Source organism: Pseudorca crassidens, chromosome 12 (assembly GCF_039906515.1).
Source record: "Pseudorca crassidens isolate mPseCra1 chromosome 12, mPseCra1.hap1, whole genome shotgun sequence".
Classification (NCBI taxonomy): domain Eukaryota; kingdom Metazoa; phylum Chordata; class Mammalia; order Artiodactyla; family Delphinidae; genus Pseudorca; species Pseudorca crassidens.
The window spans coordinates 53,205,798-53,226,498 of NC_090307.1; the positions used below are offsets into that span (position 1 = coordinate 53,205,798).

Consider the following 20,701-nt stretch of genomic DNA (forward strand, 5'->3'; position numbering starts at 1 on the left):
CCCGTGAACCCTGCATTGGCAGGCGGATTCTTAACCACTGCGCCCCCAGGGAAGCCCCGCGTTGGACTTCTACATAAGAACTTGAGGTAGGGTGGGGAAGAGGACACAGTTCAACCCATAACATCCCCAGGCACTGAGGAACTATGGCTCTAAATGAGATTAGACCACCTGAGAGCATCAACATGCCTCTGGCCTGGCACTTTCTAGATACTCTCTGATAGCGATTTTTTTTTTTTTTTTTTTTTTTTTTTTGGCTGCAAGGCTGGTGGGATCTTAGTTTCCCAACCAGGGACCAAACCCACACCTTTGGCAGTGAAAGCTGTCCTAACCACTGGACCACCAGGGAATTCCCCACTGATAATGAAATTTTTATCAGACCCCTTTTTAACAGACTCATGATCCTTGGCTACAAGGGGTTATTAACCTGGCTAGCGGGTTTTCCCCATGGGTGAGCTACAAGTGTATCTGTGAAACTATGTAACCCAGATTGGGACTTGAACCCACAGTCTTTTAATTGAGATCACACACCTGGTCCCAGGACTTAAGGAAGCTCAGGTTCTTAATGAAGCTCAGGTTTGTTTGTTTTTTTTTTTTTTTTGCGGTACGCGGGCCTTTCACTGTTGTGGCCTCTCCCGTTGCGGAGCACAGGCTCCGGACGCGCAGGCTCAGCGGCCATGGCTCACAGGCCCAGCCGCTCCGCGACATGTGGGATTTTCCCGGACCGGGGCACGAACCTGTGTCCCCTGCATCGGCAGGCAGACTCTCAACCACCGCGCCACCAGGGAAGCCCCAAACCACCCACTTTTTGACCTTTCTGGTCAGCCTTGGAACTGTCATGGCGCCTGTGGGTGTGTCATTTAGCTGATGTGTTACAATGAGCAACAGTGAGGCTCGAGGTCTGCCATCTTGGACTTATTTGGTTCTAATCAGTTTATGTCATGTCCTCGGGCTATGTCACTGTTTTAAAGGTTGTGTTCTGCCCCTTTCCCTCCTGTTTCATCTGCCCATTGTAAAGAATCTGTTTGTCTTGTCACATGAATTTTAACATTATATTTGTCAATTAAAAAAAAGGAAGTACTGTTTGATTTTCTATAGTCTCAGTTGTTGAGACTTTTTTTTTTTTTTTTTTTTTTTGCGGTACGCGGGCCTCTCACCGCTGTGGCCTCTCCCGTTGCGGAGCACAGGCTCTGGACGCGCAGGCCCAGCTGCTCCGCGGCAGGTGGGACCCCCCCACCCCGGACCAGGGCACGAACCCGCGTCCCCTGCACCAGCAGGCGGACTCTCAACCACTGCGCCACCAGGGAAGCCCCGAGACTTTTAAATCTTTAAAATTTTTAAAAATTTTAAATCTTTATAAAAATATTTAATTTTTAGGGGCAGCTTCCCTGGTGGCATAGTGGTTAAGAATCCACCTGCCAATGCAGGGGACACAGGTTTGAGCCCTGATCTGGGAAGATCCCACATGACATGGAGCAACTAAGCCTGTGCACCACAACTATTGATTCTGCGCTCTAGAGCCCGCGTGCGTGCCACAACTACTGAGCCCGTGAGCCACAACTACTGAGCCTGCACTCTAGGGCCCACGAGCCACAACTACTGAAGCCTGCACACCTAGAGCCCGTGCTCCACAAGAGAAGCTACTGCAATGAGAGGCGCGCTCTCCGCAACCAGAGAAAGCCCACCCACAGCAACAAAGACCCAACGCAGCCATAAATAAATTAATTAATAAATAAACAAGCAAATAAATAAATAAAAGAAATCAGGGTCAGATTTTCCATTAAAATTTTTGAAAGAATTTTATCTGAATGTTTTATACAAATTTGCTATTTAATATTTTCCCTATTACCTTCTGGCCAAATGGTGTGTAGTAGTTGCTTTAATGCTCTGATCCTCTCCTGCTATATATTCATGTTTATGCTCTTCCACTTAGTTCCTCTACAAGACACACCAATCTCCTTCCCCACCTCATAAATATGCTTCTTTTTTTTTTTGCGGTACGTGGGCCTCTCACTGTTGTGGCCTCTCCCGTTGTGGAGCACAGGCTCTGGACGCGCAGGCCCAGCGGCCATGGCTCACGGGCCTAGCCGCTCCGCGGCATGTGGGATCTTCCCGGACCGGGGCACGAACCCGTGTCCCCTGCATCGGCAGGCAGACTCTCAACCACTGCGCCACCAGGGAAGCCCTAAATATGCTTCTTTTGAATGGGCAGAGATTTGATTTCATCACTGTATGTCAGTCTTTGTTTTTTTTGAAAACAGTAAGTTTCTTTATTTTATCAAAATTAGATCATATTATGTACATCTGTTTGTAACTTACTTTGTTTATTTAATATGTTTTCATGTTCTATGTAGATATACAAGGAGTTGTCTCATTTTTTTAATTAATCTTTTTTTAAAGTTATTTTTTTATGTAAGTATAGTTGATTTACAGTGTGTTCATTTCTGCTGTACAGCAAAGTATGTATGTCAGTCTTGAGTCTACAAAGTTCCAATGAGATCACCTTGTTTACCCCTGGTGTTACAATCTCAAGTTTACTTTGCTTGTTACCTATGCCCTGTCTGTTTATACATAGACATCTAAGGCCCTAAGTATTGTTTCTGGCCTCCTTCCCAATTGGTTTCTCATGTGAACCACCAGGCACCTCCCTGCTCCCTTATTCTTTCTGTATTATGCCTCTTACTCTTTAGAGTAACTGGATTCACAGGCTTACCTGGGTGTTTTCCTCCCTTCCCTTACTTATCCTCTTTTCAAGCTCCATGGATAAATGATTATTTATCCAGTAAACTCCTGGTTTAATTATTATTTCCCAATTTTTTGAGATGTCCTCTCTCCCAAATCAAAAGTGCATCATTTTCATAACATAACTACCCAGAAATAAGATCCATAAATCCAAATACAATAAAACGAAACCATCTTCATGGCCTGCCACCCAAGTCTCAGACCTTCAAACTTACAAACATCACTCGTAAGATACAAGATAATAACCAGTTGGGCTCCCAAGTCCTAACTTTTATAGTCTCTTAAAAATGCTTCCTTTCTTTGCTGACAAAGTCATTCATTCCCACAGGAAGCAGAGTGATCATTTTTCAAAGTCCTAGGTATAACCTTCAAGCAACCAATCTCTTCCACTCACTTCAGCCAATTCATTATCCTGCTCATTCTTCCTCATAAAGGCTTCTTGGACCTGTCACATTTCTATCTCTACTGTATTGTCCCGTTGGAAACATTGCACTGGTCTCCTTTACAGTCTAGTGTCCACTCTGCTCTCAGAGTTAATGCCTGACGCCTCTCAAAAATTGTCAGTAGCTCACATTACTACTACACAGTGAAATTCATCATCTTTGACAATATGGACCCAGCCCTCTTTTCTGGCCTCATCCTCCATTTTGTGCCAATAATCTTGTGCAAAGTGAGCAATTTGCAATTCCCTGAATGTATCATGTGCTTCCATGCTTTGGGGCCTTTTCCCATCCACTAGTTACCTATGATTCCATCTTTCAAAACTCATTCAGGGAACCTTCTCTGATTCTCCTCCTTCCCCACACCCTGCCAAAGTTAATCTCTTCTTCCTCTAGTTCCTCTTTTAGCTCCGCCACTGTATGTCTGTTGTCTGGCAGACAAGGATTACATCATAATCTTTTCTCCATCTTCCCCATACTTGACCCGGAGCCTGGCACATAACAATTGCTTGAATCGTTAAATTTCTCAGAATTTGTGAGCTAGTTGACTTTACTTTGGTTGCTTGAAATTAGCCATAGTGGAAGTATTTACACCATGGAAAACCCTGTGGTAGGACAACACTACAATAGGAATTTTTTTTTTTTTTGGAGGGAGTTGCTTCTTTAACATTTACCAGCACACCACTGATTATACAGGTAATACAAGTAAGTTTTGATTGAGTGCAATCAAAATCAATGATCCCCTGTAGTATCTCCCATACTTAATCCTAGTATCCTCCTCAGAACTAAACAGTTTGGTGTATATCTTCCAGAGCCTTTTTCACATGTTTTATATATTGTAGCACTTGCTGCATTTAAGTCTGCTGGCGCATCGCCACTCAGCCGTGAAGCTTTCTCAGACTTCCCCTGCCGTCGCTGTTGTGACTTTCCTCTCATCTCCTTCCGCACCCACTACATCTTTTCTAACTTCTGTGTGCCTTGTGGTAGCAAGATTTTAAGTTGTTTGGAGAAAGGTATCATTAAAGACCTGTATTTTCCACTGAACGGCCAACCCTCATTAAAATGAGTAAGTTCTAGGGATCTAATGTAGAGCCCGGGGACTATAGTTAACAATACTGTATTGTATACTTGAAAGTTGCTAAGAGAGCAGATCTTAAGTGTTCTCGCCACATAAAAATGCAGTTATATGAGATGATGCTGTTAACTAACCTTATTGCAGTAATTATTTCACAATACATATATGTATCAAATCATCACGTTGAACACCTTAAACTTATACACTGCTATATGTCAAATTAATCTCAATAAAGCTGGAAAAAATTAAAATAGAATAGAATAAAAAGAACAGACCCTCCAGAATGTCAGTGGTTTAATTCTTCGATCCAAAACTTGCTAGGAATCATCCAGTGCTGTCTGAATATAACATTAGATATGAAAGTATGCTAACAATAGGCACTTTGGGGTTTTTTCCTTCATTTTTTTATATAAAGGACAACTTCCTTTTTCTGCACTGCAGTGCCTCAGTTAGGGAATAAAAGACAAGGGATAGTGCTGTGTTTTCATCAGTTAGCATGTCTTTAGTTAGGTAAGCTTTCCATCTCTTCCTCTGTCACCCTGCCAGCCTGGAGCTGCGCAGTATAAGAAGGAACCTCCTGCTCTCAGCAGAGATTCTCATGCTAAGTAGCCTTTCCCTGTGGATGTGGAGCTGCCATCTGCCTAGTAAATCTACTCTGCTGTGCCCAGCAAAACACTGTGATACAGCTTGAGGGCCAAAGTGGGACCCCCCCGACTTGGGTTGCACACCCAAATTTCAGATACAGAGAAGAGGTCGTATCCAATAAGTCCAGTGCCACTGAATTTCTTTATAACCCCAGAAGCAGAAAGAGTAAGGTTTCTTCCAGCAACCTCTGCCCCACTCTCTGCAACAGTACAATATAAAATTTAGATATCCGAGGAAAGGTGATAGAGGTCACAAATTTTCGTCCTTATGCGTTGTTTTCTTATGCGTTTCTCAAGTGTTAAATGAAAACGTTAAAGCAAATGGGGATACGCATGGGAGGACTTAGTCCCCTTGATTCCAATATGAGAAAAGCAGTTAAATCTTCCCTAGAGATGAGAAATCACAGCTATGACTACCCTGTACCATCAATCATGTAAGAGTCATTTGGAAAAACTAGGAGATGCTGTTCTCCTTTGAAGGAGAAATGAGTCCTGCATCCTTTTAAAAGTCTTCTTACATTTCAAGTATCAACCTTCACTTCTATTCAAATAAGTTAGGAGGGTTCATTCCCTTGCATTCAAAACTTAGTTGTAACAACTTAGGGTAATTATACTACAAGGCTCACTTCTGATGGATTCCAGGAAATGGCAAGCAAGTTGTTTCTAGAGGACGGGGCCCCAAGATCTCACTATGGCCAGGGGCCCCCGACCTTGTGCATTACCAACACCAGGGCTGACTCATCAGCAGAGCAGGCCCAAGAAACTTCAGGCATGATTCCTGGCAGACCCCAGCCCTGGGAACCATTTTCTTTTTCTTTCCCCAAAAAAGTAGAGGCAACCTCTTTACTAATTTCAGAAAGCATTTTGGGCTTAAAACTTTGAGAGTGGTCAGCTTCAGTATCTTCCAGAGCTGGCTCTGCTCTGTGGATGGATCTCACACTGGTGCCTGGGCTTTTCTCTCTGCTCAGAATCACTTACTCCATCACTGAGATGCAGTTCCCCAAATCTTCCAGGCCTTGTCAAATTCCCATGACTTCAGCCATGCTGCTCTCTTTACCTGAAATATACTTCCCTGGAGCACCACCGTGATCAGGCCATATTATAGTGTTTTTGTCTTATGCTCTACCTTGTCCCATACACCACGAGCAGCTTGAGCTGAAGCAACAGAACTCATTCATATTTGTTTACACAAAGGCTACCAGAGTGCCCAGCATACAGTGGAGGCTCAATAAATGCCAACAGAACAAATCAGTGAAGGATATCATGATGTCCCTTGTACTGGTCTTTCAACTTTTATATAGGCTTGAAATTTTTCAAGAAAAAAAGGTTGAGGAAAAAAGATGAATTCAAAGGGGTGAGGGTGGGGGTCACTAAATTTCTGAGTCACGGTGCCTAGGACATTAAGTTTGATAAATTTAGTTCTTCCTAAAGAGCAGCAGTCCTTCCAGGATCTAAAAGCCTCTGAAACGTTCAAAGGAGGTTCTGTCTGGTGTGAGTGTGCATTGGAGTGGGCGGGAGAGGGATGGGCAGCAGCCACTGGGCAGGGGCATGATTATGGAGTAAAATATCCCAGCTTCCATCAGGGGAGGGGCCCCTCCCCAGTCTGGGGTCTGTCCAAGGAAGGCTTGAATAAGGACATTGTAAATGGAGCAAAAATCTGAGATGCAGGACTCCAACCACTCCATCCCAAGGACCAACCTCTCTATACGCTGCCACAGGTGCAGCAAGAGCCGCCCCTGGGAAGTGGCCAACTCGCCTAGCTCCACAGGTCTCCACCTCAGGGATCACCTTCTCAGGTTCAGAGCCCTCAGCTACCAGGCTGTGCCTACTAATGTTAGTAAGTCAAGGTCACCTACAGCCTTAATCTGGCCATTCCACTACCACAACCCTGATTCTCCACTTCATCACTTGTATTGTTTATCTCTTGAGAAATTAAGAATTCACAGTATCAAAAAAAAAAAAGAATTCACAGTATATCTTTGCTCACATCTTAGAAATTTTCAGCCCCAAACTCAATCTCCTCTTCTCTTTTACTTAATGTCAAATGGTGACATTGTCCTGGTGACCTGGCCTTCACAACATCCCTGAGCCCTTCCGAATATAGCTCCCTCTTCTAATAGTGAGCTCTCTGGTCGATGTCGGTAGTAGCCACAGAAGAACACTTGAGAAATCAAAACACTTTCCCTGAGAACTCTTTCCTAGTGAAATGATTAGCTATCATCTATTGAGCTCTAATAGCCTCACATCTGCTAAGCACTAATAATAATAGTATTAGATATGTATCGAGCACTTACTATGTGCCAAGGACCAGTTAGTGCTACCTTAATTTTCTCATTGAATTCTAACATAGATCCTTTCTGGTGAGTGTTATTTCTATCCTACACATAAGAAAACTGAGACATAAGGAAGTCAGTAAGTCGTAGAACCAGAATTTGAAGCTGGTCATTATTTCCAAAATCTGTGCCCTTCATGCATTATGCTAAAGTGTCTTTTCCTAAGTAACTTATTTTGAAGTGGAATGAGTAACTTTAGTTCTAAAAGTGTTGAGAGAATTCCCTGGCAGTACAGTGGTTAGGACTCGGCGCTTTCTCACTTTCACTGCTGTCACCCAGGTTCAATCCTTGGTCGGCGGGGAACTAAGATCCCACATGCCACACAGCACAGCCAAAACACAAAACAAGCAAACAAACAAAAACAGTTTTCCTCTAAGGCTCTGGGCATAAGAATGTCTGAGGGGATGTCAATAATGACTTTAGAATTAACATACAGAAACAATAAAATACTTTGGAATAAATTTAACTAAGGAGGTGAAAGACCTCTAAAAACTACAAGAAATTGATGAAAGAAATCAAAGACAAATAAATGAAAAGTTATCCCCTGTTCATGAACTGGAAGAATTAATATGGTTAAAATGTCAATACTACCAAAAGCCCTTTACAGATTCAATGCAATATCTATTAATATTCCAAAGGCATTTTTTACAGGGGTAGAAAAAACACTCCTAAACTTTCTATGGAACCATGAAAGACTCTGAATAGCCAAAGAAATCTTGATAAAGAAGAGCAGAGCAGGAAACACCATATCTCCTGATTTCAAGCTATACTATAAAGGTATAATCATCAAAACAGTATGGTACTCACATAAAACAAAGACAAATGGAACAGAATCATGAGCCCAGAAACAAACCCAAGCATACACAGTCAACTAATATTTGACAAGGGAGTCAAGAATACTCAATGGAGAGAAGACAGTTTTTTTCAATAAATTGTGCTGAGATAAGTGAATATTCACAGGTAAAAAAATAAAACTGAACCCATATCTTACACCACTCACAAAAATTAACTCAAAATAGGTTAAAGACTTAGGTGTTAGACTTCAAATCATGTAATTCCTAGAAGAAAACATAGGAATAAAGCTCCTTTACATGGGTGTTGGCAATCATTTTTTGATATGACACCTAAAGCACAATCAACAAAATAAACAAAAAATAAGTGGTACTACATCAAACTAAAAAGCTTCTGCACAGCAAAAGAAACCATCAACAAAGTGAAACAAAAACCTGTGGAATGGGGAAAAAATGCAAGCCATCTATCAGATAAGAGGCTAATATCCAAAATCTCATACAACTCAGTAGCAAAAAAAAAAGATGAACGACCCAGTTTTAAAAATGGGCAAAAGGACCTGAATAGACGTTTCTCCAAAGAAGATATACAAAAGGCCAATAGATCCATGAGAAGATGCTCAACACCACTAGTCATTAAGAAAATGCAAATTAAAACCACAATGAGATATCACCTCACACCTGTTAGAATGGCCATCATCAAAGGACAAAAGATAATAAATGCTGGTGTGGATGTGGAGAAAAGGGAACACTTGTGCACTGTTGGTGGGATTGTAAGTTGGTGTAGTCACTATGGAAAACAGTGTGGAGGATCCTCAAGAAATTAAAAATAGAACAACCATATAATCCAGCAATTCCACTTTTGGGAATATATCCAAAGGAAACAAAAATACCAACTTGAAAATATATCTGTACCCCCATGTTCATTGCAGCGTTATTTATAATAGCCAAGACATGGAAACAACCTAAATGCCCATCAGTGGATGAATGAATAAAAGAGTTGGATATATAATAGGAAATCCTATCATTTACAAAGAACTGTGCCAATTTACACTCTTATGAGAAGTATATGAGAGTTCCAGTTGCTCCACATCCTCACCAACACTTGATATTATCAGTCACTTTAACTTTTGTCATTCTGGTAGGTGTGTAGGAGTATATTACTGTGGTTTTAATTTGTATATCCCTTATGATTAATGATGTTGGATACTTTTTTATATGTTCATTGGACATTTGAATATCATCTTTTAGACATGTACCCATTCAAGTCTTTTGCTCATTTTTTATTGGGTTGTCTTTTTCCTATTAATTTGTAGGAACTCTTCAATATTCTGGATATAAGTCCTTTGTCAGACACTTTTATTGCAAATACCTTTTCCCAAGAATGTCTGCGTCTTGCCTTCTCACTCTCTATATATTATGTCTAGGTTGAATTTTTAGAAAATCATTATATGGAGAAAAGATAACACAAATGACCTCAAAACACCATTTTAGATCTTTTGATTGGTGGAAATATATGTGACTCTTTTCTTCTTATTTTCACTTCTTAATATTTTCCTAAACTTTTATTTCTCATTATAAATAATAACATTTCTATTTTAAAGCTAATGATATTAGACTCTAATGATGAAATCATGAAATGCTAATGATGACGATAAAGATAAAATAGAAAGAAAAAAAATCCAGGAAACAAATTTGATTTTATCATTTGAAATGAAGAAGGAGTTTCTCTTCTTATTATTAGAAAACAAAAATTTAAATAGAGGATTCCTAAAGTCTACTGGAAAGCCCTCAGGAGATAACACTGTGAATGGAAGAGAGAGTCTCCAAGGCAAAGCAATACTTGTCTAAGCTCCTCAGCTTCCTCCATTTTCCTTGGGTCATCACTCACCTGCCACGACATCCAGATGCTTCAGCAAGCCCAGGAGTCACTGTTTCTTTCTTGGGACCAATAGGACTAAAGCCAGTGGCGGATAGATAGAGGGGCAGGTTGGTGGCTGAGAGGCCTCCTGGTCAAACTTGAAACAGCCAATCAGGACACTGGATGAACCTATTACTTATCTTGATGTATTAGAGCTTTTGGTTGAACATGAGACCATGAGTTGGAAAGAATTTAAAGCAATGTCTAAGTTTTCTTTCCTTAGAAGATCCAATTTTTGAGGAGGAAACCAGTGGAAATGAGAACTATTTGGATGTGTGGTGAGAAGGTGTTCCTTGAGAACTGGTTTTTAATCATGCTAATCTCACCCATTTGTGCTTGGACACAAGGCAGAGCTTCCTTCCTTTGCCATTCCTAAAGGGCATTTTTATTTCTTCTTTTGAATGGAGTTGTTTTATGGAGATACAATTACTTTCCTACATTACTTCATAAGTCTGAGAAATACACTTGTCCTAGAAAGTCTTTTTTTTAAAATATGACATGGAAACTGGAATATTTGGAACATAGAATATTTTGAAACTGCTACTGACTGCTAAGAAACATAGCAATTCTATTTTGTTCTATTCCCCACCCCGCACCTTAAACACTCAAAGAGGCTCATGGATTTCCTTATTTAATATTTCCCAACCATCTAAATCTACAGTTTCCAACTGTAAAACAGGGAGCAAGAGACAACATCGGACGATGGATGAAGATTCTTAAGTCTACCTTCCTTGTGCATCTATGATCACAGTAATACCTTTCTTTAAATTTCCATGTTCAAAAGAGTAGAGCAAAGTTTGATTTTTGTCCCCCAAATGTGTTAACTCCTCTTTGAAAGTATTCATTTTGGAATCTGGAAAGTGTTTGAGAAAGATGCAGGGTTCTGGGCAGCTCAAAGGGGTCGCACACATCCTCGAGCATCCTGTCTGGCTCAATTAACAGGATGAAACCCCTCCCAGTAGCACCGTACAGGTGTTTCAGGGATACACAACCTGCGCCTGCACCTGGACCTTGTCTTGGGTGCCCCACTCAGCCTAGGAAGTGCCACCCTCCCCCTCACATTCCCAGGGCAACGAGCAGCTCCCCCACCCCTTTCCTCTGTTTTCCCCTCCAGCCTGACCAAACCCTTCCTTCCTACCTAAATATTCACAAAGCACCAGCACAGACTTCGGAAGCTGGGAAGTCACATGACCACAGTGCCTTTGCCACCCTTTTATATTTCTTACTGAAGTCCACGCTGAACTTTATTTTGTTTTTGTTTGTTTTGAATTAGTTTTGTTTTTTGCTCTGTCTCTAACTGTGACAGTATCTAATCTTGTCAATGATCCGGCTCAGTCAGGGTGTGAAACCGTCTTCTTTGTGAATTAAACTAGGTATTCCTAAATGTCCTACACTTTCAAAGTGATGTGAATGCTGTTAGCAATTAAGCTAAGCAGTCTGTCTCTCAGGTTTTCCTTTACAACATTATCACCAAGGCATTTGTCAAACTACAGTTACCTAGAGGGATGACAATAAATATGTTTTCGAGTGAAAAAAAGCACACTGGATCCCCAAACCCATCTGAAAGAGTGTTTCTCCCTATGGGACCTGCTCTACCTTCCCAGGCAGCTAAAGCTCCACTCAAACTGCGCTGCTCAGAAAACCAGTGGCGCGAGGGTTTACATTCTCCTTATGACTCTGTCTTCTTTTAGGGACTGACTGTAGCATCAACAACAACAAGAGTAATTCCTGGAGTCTCTAGTTCTCTCAAGACCTAATTTTCCCTCCCCTTCTTTTTAACTTATGTTTTACTCTGCAGAAACACAAGCCAAACAGACTTAAAAATCGGCCATCGAGAAGCACAAGTCCCCAGCTCTCCCTACCTTCTGATTCTCCAGACATCCGTCCCTGGAGATTCCTTCCCAGCCAGGAGGCAGAGAAAGTCACCCCTCTTCTCTGGAACACCCCAGGGTTCTTTTTCTTTTGTGGCGAAGCACAAAATGACATTTAGGCAATCCCACTTCCATCACTGAGATGGCTATACGAGATGGCTATATAAGGGGCTGTTTTCCTGCCCTTGACCTTCCTTCCCACTGAAGTGATTTCTGACAGGTGTGCGGATCTGGAGAGGGGCTGGGTTAGAACTGCTAGCGCTTCAGACCCTGTGGGAGGAATCTCCAGCTGAGGGAAGGGCTACTCCTGATTCGTCATACCATCCCGCATTGGCTTGTGTGTCATCCGGCAGGCATGGTGCCAGATTCTGTTTCCTAACACTGTCAGTGGGTGGCAGGTAGGGGAGGTGAATGCGATGAGATAGGTTTTTATTTGGGTCAACTCCAATAAAATTAATTAAGGGCAAGTGAGGCACTGGAGCGTGGTTTCAGAAGGAAATATCCTGCTAGGATCACCATTTTCTGTTTTCAATTCATCAAAGGAACTATAAAATCCTTGAGCTTTTGAGCTCCCCAGAAGATTCTAACCGGCAGCCAGAGTTGAGAACCACTGGTCCACACCTACCATTCTATTTATTAATCATTCTACTTATTAATAAGGCTTTGAAAGATATTTGATGAAAGAGCATCAAGGAAGTCCACAATGCTTTGGGTGTATTCAAATAGGTACTTTCTGGAAACTTACTCCCAATCCTAGAACCAGTATGTCAGAGAAGCAGCCATCCCTGGCAAGACACAGGGCACCCATCACCTCCCTCCTTCCTACGAACATGTTCTTACAGATGAGCTCTGCTGCAAGTGAACTTGGAGCCCAAATGGAGGAAAGGTGCCTCAGAAGAACCCTAAGCCATAGGGGTACGGAGGGGCACAGGGCATTTGCCTCCTGGACCAGGGTGCTGATTATTATGGGATGGTTCTGACCTACAACCTATATACAGAGAACCCATCCCAGAATAATTGGATGCCCTATCATTTATTAAATAAAATATTGGAGCCATGTCATTTTCCTTTCCCAGGCTGCCTTGTGGATAGAAATTCAAATGCAGGGAAACAAGCCTCAGAATTTCTCTCCCATTTTCTTTGGCACTCCAAGGGATTGATACTATGTTAATATGTTCATGTGTGTGTGTGTGTGTGTGTGTGTGTGTGTGTGTGTGTGTGTGTGTATTTCCCCTGAGCTTAATGACAAAAGTCCAGCTACCTCTGAGATCTTCTTTAGACCCCAGGGTAGCCAGGTACCACTTATCTTGTAGGGAGAATGAGCCACCCATCACAGGAAGCCACACGCCCTCTCCATGGTTCTCTGCTGAAAGCAGGTCCCCCAGACACCCAGAGCTCTCTAGACTGGTGACCCTGGGGGTGATGCCAGTCATCTCCAGTGTGTCCATGGCAGGCAGGAAACTCTGCAGGAATCTGGTCTCCTCACTACCAGGTTTGGCTGTCTCGCCTGCCATGTTTTTATTGTTTAGATACAGTAAAGGTTTTCTTTCATTCACTCATGTAAATCAAGGGGCCCCAAATGTTCCAGATAACTTTAGATAAAACAAGTGTGGGGCTTCCCTGGTGGCGCAGTGGTTGAGAGTCCGCCTGCCGATGCAGGAGACACGGGTTCGTGCCCCGGTCCGGGAACATCCCACATGCCACGGAGCGGCTGGGCCCGTGAGCCATGGCCTCTGAGCCTGCGCGTCCAGAGCCTGTGCTCCGCAACGGGAGAGGCCACACAGGGAGAGGCCCGCGTATCGCAAAAAAAAATAATAATAATAATATAAAAAACAAGTGTGGCAACAGTTCATACAAAGTAAGCCATAGCATCGTGTAGGAAATGCTCCCTCAGAACACTGTGCGTCTCAGACATCTGGGGAGATGCCCAATACATGTATAAAGCAGGTGCCTGCACGCAAATACTGCTAAACATCAGGTAACACCAGCCTGGGACCTTTTAATCCTCATTGTAAATAGAAACCATTGAAAATATACACCTGAGGAAAAATCAATTTGATTTATAATGTCAATCCCAGATGTGTATTTAGAAGTATAACAAAGGAGCCAACCATATTCGTTTACTTAAAAAGTGCTCAAACTCTACTTTTGTAAAAATGTCTTTTAAAATTTTTTTTATTTTTTTAAAAAAATTTCCTTTTACTTATTTATTTATTTAGGCTGTGTTGGGTCTTAGTTGTAGCACCCGGGATCTTTCGTTGCGGTGTGCAGGCTTAATTGCCTCATGCGGGATTAGTTTCCCTGCGGCATGTGGGATCTTAGTTCCCCGACCAGGGATTGAACTGGTGTCCTCTGCATTCGAAGCCGGATTCTTAACCACTGGACCACCAGGGAAGTTCCAAAATGTCTCTTTTTTTAAAAAATTTTATTGAAGTATAGTTGATTTACAATGTTGTGTTTAATTTTTGCTGTAGAGCAAAGTGACTCAGTTATACATACATATATTCTTTTTCATATTCTTTTCATATTATGGTTTATCATAGGATATTGAATATAGTTCCCTATGCTATTCAGTAGAAAAACGTCTTTTTAATATGACCAAATACATAATAAAACTGCCAACTAATCTATGGCTCAGGTCCACATGAATGAACACGTGTTTATTTATTATTAAAATTTATTTATTTATTTATTTTGGCTGTGTTGGATCTTCGTTAGTTGCAGCGAGCAGGGTCTGCTCTTCGTTGTGGTGCGCGGTCTTCTCATTGCGGCTGCTTCTCTTGCTGCGGAGCACAGGCTCTAGGACTCAGGCTTTAGTAGCTGTGGCTCGTGGGCTCAGGAATTGTGGCTCGTGGGCTCTAGAGCACAGGCTCAGTAATAGTGGCGCACGGGCTTAGCTGCTCTGCAGCATGTGGGATCTTCCCGGACCAGGGCTCGAACCCGTGTACCCTGCACTGGCAGGAGGATTCTTAACCACTGCGCCACCAGGGAAGTCCCTGAATGAACACGTTAAATGCAGGTTAGTGTAGTCACGACATTATATTATTTCCTTTCCTATCTGGGCCATGCCCATCTCATCTAATTCTATTATATAATTTTCGATATATATTTATCGAGGACCTACATAGGCAATACTTTTATATCTTGAAAACAGTTTAAGGAGTATCTAACTTAACCCCATTTGAGGACACTGAGGACCAGAGAAATGCCTGTGTGCCCGTGTCCCCATATACGCCTCAGCTGCCCATGGGTTTTGCTGCTCTTCCTGATTAGGGGGCGACAGGAAGGAGGGGCAGAGCTGCTCAGGCCTGAGTTAAAATCCCACTCTACAGCTCAGCATTGCCGTGTAAACCGCCTAACCACTTGGAGTCTTGGATCCCTTCATCTGTAAAATGGAGATGGGAAAGCCTGCGTTTCAGGGCTGTTACGAGGCTTAAGTAAGACCATGTAACGTGCTTGACACGTAGTCAGTGCTGATAGTAAGTACTCAAGAAATCCAAGATCCTTACTTTCTTCCTCTAGTTTATTCTTTTATTCTTTGGGTTTTTTACTCAATGGTTTTTAAACGCCTCATAAATACTTTTTTGATATGCTAAGAAATCTTAATAAAAATAACAAATGCCGGGGTAGCTCAGCTGGTAGAGCATCAGACTTTTTTTTTAATTTATTTTTGGCTGCGTTGGGTCTTTGTTGCTGCGCGAGGGCTTTCTCTAGTTGCGGCGAGCAGGGGCTACTCTTCGTTGCGGTGCGCGGGCTTCTCATTGCGGTGGCTTCCCTCATTGTGGAACACGGGCTCTAGGCGCACGGGCTTCAGTAGTTGCGGCACGCGGGCTCAGTAGTTGTAGCTCACGGGCTCTAGAGCACAGGCTCAGTAGTTGTGGCACACGAGCTTAGTTGCTCCGCAGCATGTAGGATCTTCCTGGGCCAGGGATCGAACCCGTGTTCCCTGCATTGGCAGGCAGATTCTCAACCACTGCGCCACCGGGGAAGCCCGAGCATCAGACTTTTAATCTGAGGGCTCAGGGTTCCAGTCCCTGTCCAGGTACAAAATAAATAAGTAAAATTAAATTTTTTTAAAAAATAATGAAATAAGGAAACCAAGCTTCGCCTTATTATGAAATGTGGTGTTTGAAAAATTACTTGGAACTGGGAGTTTGAGCCGTATTTTACCCACACAACAATGAGCACCCTCATCCATGGAGGGGTAGGACACTCAGTGTTCAAACCCATTGTCATCCAGGTGGGAACCTGTCAAGTGCTGACAGCAAGTGCTGGCCATGAAGGTACTGGGTGAGAGCAATGCCCCTCTGTCATTGCTCCCTACGGCCACTCCCCCAAAACCAAGAGAAGGCTTGCTCCTTCCACCTCCCTGGATGAAGGCCCCACTGCTGCTTATTCTGTGAGTGTTCTTAGGGTAACACCAGAATGAGGAGTACCTGCTTTCACTTTGGGGACGTGTCTCTTCATGAGAGGCATACTCTTCACCCTGGGCCTGAGCCACTGCATTACCTCTTCCCATGACACAGGGGAGCACCTGGAACGAGAGCAAAGATCTCAACAGAGCAAGAGCCAGTGAGGGAAAGGCCGTCAAGCCAGGCTCACGGAAGGGGGCACCGCCGATGGAAAGTTAAACAAGGACCCCAAAAGTCACCTCGAGCTGGGACAGGTGAGTGGTGATCACCAAAACCAGATTTCTTGAACTTATTTACAAAACAGAAACAAACTCACAGACTTAGAGAAGGAACTTATGGTTACCAGGGGGGAAGGGTGGTGGGGAGGGATAGTTAGGGAGTTTGGGACTGACATGTACACACGGCTATATTTTAAATGGATAACCAACAAGGACCTACTGCATAGCACAGGGAACCCTGCTCAATATTATGTAACAACCTAAATGGGAAAAGGATTGGAAAAAGAATAGATACATGTATATGTGTAACTGAATCCACTTTACTGTACACCTGAAACTAATACAGCATTATTAATCAACTATACGCCAGTATAAAATAAAAAGTTTAAAAAAAAAACAAGAACCAGATTTCTGCTCGAAATTTCACAGAAACATGAGGCAACTATAAGCAGCGCCAGAATAATGAGCAGAGGGGCTAGAGAGTAAAAATAAGATTAATCAATCTATAATACTTAGACAAAATTTTAATAATATCTTCAGAAAATACCCTTGCTCCAGGCTCCTTGAAATGTTTAACACAAATATATCTCCCCGCAAATCTAAATTGTCTGGAAAAAAACGTTTTTCATTTTGCCACTCTGGTTCCACATCTTATTTTTCACAGCCTTTTTGTGCCCTATTTTGAACGTGTTTGTTAAACCACCCTCTTTATATATAATCAGTGCATTGCAATGGGTTTTGATTGTTGTCATTTTTAATTTTCAAAACTCATATAGCTCATTGGTTTATCATTGTAATGTCTTTTATTGAAAAAACATCAAAATTAAACAAGCAACCACTAAGGCTTTGCTCTTGAGCAAACATGCCTTCCAAGAAATCAGATGAATTATCCACATTGTCCTTATTCTGTCAGCTGAAATTCATTTTTCTAGCTAAAAATTATTTGAATTTACACACATATACATGTCTGCCTTTTAAACAGAACCAGACATTTAAAAGTCTTTTAGATATTTAAAAGCTTAAGAAATGCGGGCTTCCCTGGTGGCACAGTGGTTGAGAGTCCGCCTGCCGATGCAGGGGACACGGGTTCGTGCCCTGGTCCGGGAGGATCCCACATGCCGCGGAGCGGCTGGGCCCGTGAGCCATGGCCGCTGAGCCTGCGCGTCCGGAGCCTGTGCTCCGCAACAGTAAGAGGCCCGTGTACCGCAAAATAAATAAATAAATAAATAAAAGCTTAAGAAATGCCATCCAAAAGAAGGCACTGCGGATGAAGAAAAGGACTCTGAGGAATGGGAAAGAAGCCTGAAGGACTAGAGTAATCATGCTGACGTGTTATCCCAGGGTGGAGAGCAGACGGGCTTCAGCAGGAGCACCACCATCAAGCCGAAGGCTCTCCATCACCCGGGGCTACTCAGGCCACGCCCTCTAAACTCGTCTTTGGTACCCCTCTCGATCACGACCCTGGCTTTCCTTCACAGGTTAACCTGAGCGCTTACCAAGTGCAGGAAGCTGACCAGATGCCCTTGAAGTCCTTTCAGCCTCAGAAAGCCCTGGTACAGACAGGAGGTGGTGGGAGCTCTCCCGACAGTCTTGTGCACGTTCCTGAAGGCTTGGAGCCAGGACCAATGATAGGAGGAGCATACCTGTGCCATCTGCGAGAAAAGGACTGTCCCTCTCCCTTTACAGAAGTGGAAACTGAGGCTCGTTAGTAGAAAAGCAAAGGATTCCAACGCCTCTCCCTCCCATACCAGCTGCCCCCACCCAAAGCAAGAACCGGCCTCAGGCTCTCTGCACTGTCTCAGTACTTACCTGAGTCCCCAGAGGCCGCTGGGATGCACACTCGTCCTTCCCCCCAACTCCCATCCTCCCTTCTCTGGGAGATTCCAGGCAGCAACGGTAGAGATCGGTGAAAGGCAAGGTGAGTTGAGGAAGGTGTGGTAGCTAGACAGAGCCTAAGCAGCTTGTGTTCCAGCACCCTGGGGCCTTTCTCTCTCCATTTCAGGAGGAAGTGAGACCCTCCAGACTTAGGCAGACGTATAAAGGAGCAGGCCGGTGACCAGGGCTGGGACTCACCACTTCCACTGGTACCACACCTGGGCCAATGTCCAGCCTGGTGGTCAGTCACCCTGAGGCCTTCTTCCCCATGTAAAGACGTCACCAAGCCCGCATCAGCTCTGCCAACCACCATGAAATGCCACCAGGCCTCGGGGCAGAATTCCAAGGTTCTGCAAGCTCCACTGATCCAAAAGCCAATGCCTGATGTCCTTGGAAGAAGCCTCTAGAACTTTATGATGGTCTGTTCAGGCCAGACATGGGGAAGGTGGGGTTTGGAGGTGGGGACCCCAAAGGAGGAGTGAGCCCACCCATGTGACCTTGGGGAGATCATATTCCCAGGAAGCACCTGCCCTGCTACACATGATGCCCTTCCTCATAGGCCACTGCAAGAAGGTGCAAACGAACAAGAAACTCAGTCCTTGAAAATGGAAGGTTAAAAACCTGGCACAGAAAGCCAGGAGGAGCCAGCCCTGTCCAGGGTGAGGAGGGTGTTTGTACAGGGACGGGTCCCAGCAGCACCATCTGTTGGTGAGCTCACTTCGTTAAGGACATTTCACTTGGGATCAGTCAGGTGTTGTTTAAAAAACAAAGAAAGAAAGAAAAAAAAAAGCTGTTCAAGGACATTTTCTGCGCAGACTTGGTCAGGTGAGGCAGCCTCAGGGGACCGATAGGGGCAGAAGCCCCGGGCCCTGCCCCGGGCTGCGCTGGTGGGAACCCAGGGCCCTGCAGCCAGGACTCTGCTTGCACAGGAGTTGGGTGGGTCAGTGGAAGACTTTGGAAACTTTGGGCTCAGTGAAAAAAGTTTCTGGATTTTCTTTCCCCCATACCCTATGTATTCTTCTCCACCCCTATTTTAAACATATCCAGATACATGGCACAGAATACACACGCATGTGTAGTAGGTGTCTGAAGATTCCACTCGCTTCGGGCAAGTGGGGCTGAGCCAGACGGGTGGATGCTTATACCGTGCCCTGCCTGCAGCAGAGCTGGGGATGGCCGGCTCCACGAAGAGAATGCCGGGGCCACTGTCCTCAGAGACACCCTCAGACAAGCCTTATTTCCGCTAATGAACAGTTACCACACTGTGGGCCAAGACATACCACAAGGTGAAATTTCTTGGAGATCTTTTGCCCCTTTAAGGAAGTGTTTTGGATCCACAGCATATTTCTTCTCAATTTTATCCAAAGAAGAAGTAAGCATTAAAATGGAAGAAGCTTGGGCTTCCCTGGTGGCGCAGTGGTTAAGAATCTGCCTGCCAATGCAGGGGACACAGGTTCGAGCCCTGGTCCGGGAAGATCCCACATGCCTCGGAACAACTAAGCCTGTGCGCCACAACTACTGAGACTGTGCTCTAGAGCCCGTGGGCCACAACTACTGAGCCTGTGAGCCACAACTACTCAAGCCCATGCGCCTAGAGCCTGTGCTCTGCATGCAACAAGAGAAGCCACTGCAATGAGAAGCCTGCACAACGCAACGAAGAGTAGCCCCCGCTCGCCGCAACTAGAGAAAGCCCCGCGTGCAGGAACGAAGACCCAATGCAGCCAACATAAATAAATAAATATTTAAAATAAATAAATAAAATAAAATGGAAGAAGGTTAATTTTGATAATATCCAGGGATAATAATCATAATAACTAATTTATCTTTGTATTAGAATAACTTTCGATGTTGACAAAATTTTATCGCCCAGGGCATCTTCATGATCTCCTGCTCCAAGACCTCCAAAATGATCATCACAAAACACCAGAGTAATTCCCCCAACCAGCCCCGTGCTCAACCCTTGATGGCTCCCATCACCTACAGAAAAAACGGCCAAGCTCTTTGGCTTGACACGTAGTCCTGCCCCAACCTGAGTTTCACCTACTCTTTCCCCCACAACTAAAATACGTGCTGTTCTTTCCTCCTTGACCTTGAGCACACTGTTCCCTATTCCTAGAATTGCCTTTTCTCCTTTATCTGACCTCTGAACTCTCATCCTTCAGGATTCTGTTCAAATATTGCCTGGTTCCTGATAATTTCTCATTCCCCAAAATGAGAAATTATTCTCCTTTCTGTGGAGAATATAACTTATAACTTAGTATATGCACTTAATGATCTGTTTGCCAGTCTCTGTCACTACTTTGCAATCTTAACAAACAGGAACTTGGTGTTCACTAATGGATACTTCTAGAACCTAGCACAAGACATCACAAGTACTAAACATCA

The 20,701-nt window shown here is 43.6% G+C and overlaps 1 long non-coding RNA gene across 2 annotated transcripts in view; it reads left to right on the forward strand.

Annotated features, from left to right (window-relative positions):
* LOC137204126 (uncharacterized) overlaps nucleotides 1-20,701 on the forward strand; it is a 59,605-nt gene that overhangs the window by 18,192 nt on the left and 20,712 nt on the right. For both annotated transcript variants that reach the window (XR_010933431.1, XR_010933432.1), the window contains exon 3: nucleotides 16,338-16,477. This is a non-coding gene — a long non-coding RNA (uncharacterized lncRNA). The remainder of the gene's footprint in view (nucleotides 1-16,337; nucleotides 16,478-20,701) is intronic.